Below are 4,698 nucleotides of genomic sequence, written 5' to 3'. Positions count from 1 at the left end.
CGTCATGGATGGTAGTTAACTGACGTGCTCATAACGGCGTTAATGCGTATACCACATCATCATCTGACATGGATCTGACGTGGCAGCCCATGTAGTAGTCAGCCCATCAAATTATTTGGCCCACTAAATTTTAGCTCAGTCCAAGATTGTCGGCCCATATAGTAATCAACCCAAATATTAGAATTTCAATCCATTATGGTACGGCCCACTAATTTCAAGTCAGGACATTAGCCCATGTCTCATTTCTCTTGGTCAATGGAAATTTAAGCCAATAATAATTTGATAAAAAAATATACGCTCATGTCATTAAAAAAGAAGATTACATAAACACACTTGAAAATACCTATACATGAGCAAAAAAAGAGCCAAAAAAAGAACACTATGCTACTCTACAACCAGCGCCGCCCCCATCAAGCAAGGCCCAACGCTCGTCGAACATCAATCACGGGTCGTCCCACATTCCTAGCCGTTTGATCCACCCCTCCACAAAGTCGTGAGAACACATGTCTTCGTTGTTGAAAATGCTCCCATAAACCAATATCTGCCACATGATAAAAAATATATCACAATATATAGTATTATAGCCAGTAGGTTAAACTAGAAGTAACTTACTACTCCCTTCGTTCCTAAATATAATTTTTCTTAGAGATTTAAATATGGACTATATACGAATAAATATAGCCTTATTTTAAAGTGTAGATTCACTCATTCTGCTCCGTATGTAGTCCATATTAAAATTCCTGAAAAGACTTATATTTAGCAAGGGAGGGAGTACATGTTATCAAGTCCTATATTTTTTCACTCCCGCGATGTAAAGTAGTGCAACAAAATCAATCGTGTGAAAAGAAACAACCGACGGCAACAAAACGGAATGATGAGCATTCATAGATCAATAGAGTTGGCAGTAAACTTCACTGTGCTTATTTGACATGAAGTTCCAGACTATCACTACACTAAAATTGAATCATGCTATGAAAACATTCTGAAATTCCTACTATTGATCTCTCATGAGTTGTGAAATATAAAGTATAAAAAGTATAAAAATTAAATCAAGGGAAGGCACTTTCGTACTTACTATAAGAAATAAATAACATAAGCAATACTTTTATCCTGGTAACAAAGGCAAACATCAGAACAGAAAGGAAACAAACCTTTTTTCTCTTAATAAGGTTATTATGCTACAGGAGAATAATAATATCACAAGTACCTTCCAACAACAAAAAAAGAATACTAGCTTCTCGTACAACAATCAATCATACTGTGATGCATCCACAGTGTGAACCTAAGATGGAGAAAGCAGACTACCACGATTAAAATCTTCATTTCAACCATCGAAAGGGATTACCCAAGCCTTTGGTATGAAAAGAAGTGATAATTGATGTATCATATATGTACTGTGGGATATTGGGATATTGAACTGGAGGGAATTCAGTTACCATGTACAGAATTATTGTTGTCCATTGCAATCTGAATCCTAAACTCTATGTTTTAGAATAGGAACTTGTTTCTTTTATACTAACAAGACAACAAAATATAGAGTTACAGTTCTAAGATGCTGATGATAGAAGTACAATTTTTTAGGTTTGCTCTCAAGTACTACATATAAGCATTTGTAAAACAAGTCCATTCTAGGAAGATACAAAGCCACAGCTGAATTTGTATCTAACAAGCTGTGACTTCCGAATTAAGTCCCAAAAGATGAGTACGAACGCAACATGAAGACCAGTGGTTAGAAAAAAATAGCTACATCATATTATGTGGATTAGAATTAGCTTGCCCTAATTAAATTATGTGTAATAGTGCAAGAGAATCAGACCCACAAAACCATCGGCAACTAATCAAGCTCACACGTTCATCTCGGAAAGTGAATCCACCTCTAAACTGAAGCAAAACATGATTTGTATTCAGATTACAACTGTCATCCAGATTTGGGGGGAAAGTGGGGAGAGGGGAGAAGCTCACCACTACTGTAGGAGGGAAGGAAGACGCAGCCATTGGTGAGCTTGTCCACGCGCAATAGGACACAGGGGCCAAGCGGGTGCTGGACTTGCTGTTCCACCTCCTCCAGCAAAGAGAGCTTGTCATGGATGGCCGCTTCGATGAGGAGGACGTCCTGTACACCGCTGGATGGGTGGAGAAGGCTGTAGGCATTAGTAGCACAGAAATTGACACTAATAAATAGTTGTATTTGACACCACAAGCAGCCTTTCCAAAATACGATGATTCTCAAGAGAGAGAAAAACATTGTCCAAGAAATCGGGAAACGGAGGCCAGATGCTTGGTAACATAACAGGTAGCAGAAGCAGCAGAAGGTAATCCTTATAACAAGAGGCTAAGCATCCAGCATTGGCTACAGTTAGCCACTTCATAGCAACTAACACTGGCCAATAAAAAGTAGCACAAGTACAACTATGAGGGTGTGAACTTGGTGCCAATCGGTTGGCCAGCCTCGTGGATCTGGAGATCATTTGTTCGTACAAGTACAACTAGCAAGCACTTGTCTGTTATCGGAGCCATTTCATTTGCAACGGTATCATAATAAAAATGTAATGTAAAATCTTGGTGTTGTGCACTAGCACTATAGCAACAAAAATTATCAGCAATTACGTTCGCTTCTTAAAAACTGAAAAGGAAGAATTGCATCCTCGATCAAGTATGCTGGCAGTACGAATTTGTGGCTCCAAGTGAATCAGCAATCAATTGTACTGTTTGTTAAAAGAGTATTTTGTCCATGTGTAGAAACAAATACAGAAACTGATCTTGATAATATTTGGCATGCCCAATAACAGATTAAAGTACATATTTGATAGCACAAGCAACAATTTTCCCCAAAATTAAAAACAAGATTACGAAGCTACAGACTGACCATATCCAGCACAAGCAATTTGTCACATCAAATGTTTACTCTGGGCAATATAGGCATAGCAGCACAACCTTACCTAGCGCCATGGCCATTGTTCAGTGGCGGGGCGTGCTTATGTTGTATTGGCACTCCTCCTTGGAGTTTCAGGATGAGGAGCAGCACACGCATTCGCCGCCACCATCGTCGAGCAGGACAAGCCGCGGTGCCCGCCCTCTTCCTGGACCAGCGGCTGCAGGGTGCGCCGCGTCCGTGGATCCTACGGGAGGAGGTCCTCCGCGCCCGAGCATCCATGGAGATCCATCCATCGATTTAGCGGTGGGATTGGGAACTGGAGAGGCGGTACCGTACGGGGTGAGCGCCATGGACACAGTGGAGCACACGAGGAGGAGGAGGAGGCCTATCTATGCGCAGAACCACAGGATGTGATATCCATGGCACTTTTTCTCTACAAAGTACATGCAAAGAAAAACAACAGATAAGAAATAGCATGTACCGACAGAATCTGCAAATATGAGTTTGTCTTCATTTAGATATAAAATGGTATGAGTTTCTCAATTATAAAAGCTCCCAGGATAAATGTTTCAGGCAATTACTAGATAAACAATCAGACAACATACGTCAGACTCTCTGAATTACAGTGCACAACTACAAAGCAATGTTTGAACTCTAAGAAGAACGGAAATTTGCCTAATACTTTTTGTTTCCAGCACAAAAAATGAATGTGCTGCACAAATGTATAATTAGGAAGGAAGCAGAACAACCTACGTCTACAAATCACAAACAACCAGTAGCGAACGAGCATCCCAGGAAGTGGTGCTCGTGCCTTCTGCTGTTCGTTTTAATGGTGGACAAGGCAGACGCCCAGATACTCTGCCTGTACCAACTCAACCTGGCCAACGAGGCCTGCAACCATCCTTTACCAGGAACAACAACATCCATCCATGGAGAGAAGAAGAGGGGAAAGGGAGGGTACGGGACAGTGCAGAGGTACGTACTGGGCCTTGCCGGCCGGAGAAGGTGAACCGCGAAGTGTGGAGACTGCGCACCACGGTTGGAGAAGACGGCTGCGACGACGAGGGTACCGACGGTGGCGCGGCTGACGGAAAATTGGACCCAGCCACAAGGGCCGCCGATGTACTCTGGATCTGTGGCGTTGTCTCCGCCTCCTGTACCTCACCACCGCTCACCGCCAGATGGAGTTGGGCAGTGCCCGCCGCCAGCAACCTCAGGGACATCCAAATCCGGCAGTTGGTCCCGCCGCCACCACTGCCGCCTCAGATCGAGGGGTAGGATTGGGTTGCCATAGCTCGATGGGGCGATATGAATGGAGATGGGCATGGCGTGGGGTTGACTGGGGGGTTCGGGCTGGGATAGGTGGGGAGTGGCCAGATGTGGGGTGGTTCGGCGCTGGCGCCGCCGACATGGAGCAGCGCGAGGAGAAAGGTGAAGTGGCGGCGGAGGCACGAGGGAGGGAGAAGGGTAATTAGGGTTAGGCTGGTTTGGGCTCTGTTAAATGGGCTAGCTCGAAAATTTTGACTCCCCGCGCTGGTGACTTGAAATTTTGCTTCGCGCGCGCTCTCTCACGGTTTTGGTCTCTGTTTTTCTTTTCTATATACACCCTTCTTGCATCTGACTGACATGCAGGCCAAACAAAGGGCACACACAACACATCATCAGTAGGAGCCATCTGTGACGGTCCAAATCGTGGATGAGGGTGTAAATGGCTTGGCCTAGTAAGCCGTTCCGTGACGGTTTCCGTGACGGTCCCTGAATGTCTGTCATAAAGGAGCTACCATTTTGAGGCCCATTTGCTGCTTGCTAGTACGTGACGGTTT

At 44.0% G+C, this 4,698-nt stretch overlaps 1 long non-coding RNA gene across 1 annotated transcript; it reads right to left on the bottom strand.

Annotated features, from left to right (window-relative positions):
* Window positions 1–212: 212 nt before the first annotated feature.
* On the bottom strand, window positions 213–4,353 carry LOC109777749 (uncharacterized). The gene is made up of 4 exons (XR_005756256.3): window positions 3,859–4,353; window positions 2,940–3,308; window positions 1,963–2,123; window positions 213–541 (listed from the first exon to the last, which is right to left on the bottom strand). It is a non-coding gene; the product is annotated as an uncharacterized lncRNA (long non-coding RNA).
* Window positions 4,354–4,698: the final 345 nt, after the last annotated feature.

This window comes from Aegilops tauschii, chromosome 5 (assembly GCF_002575655.3).
Source record: "Aegilops tauschii subsp. strangulata cultivar AL8/78 chromosome 5, Aet v6.0, whole genome shotgun sequence".
NCBI lineage: Eukaryota > Viridiplantae > Streptophyta > Magnoliopsida > Poales > Poaceae > Aegilops > Aegilops tauschii.
The sequence above is the reverse complement of the archived record's forward strand: the minus strand, read 5'-3'. Positions and strand labels throughout refer to the sequence as shown.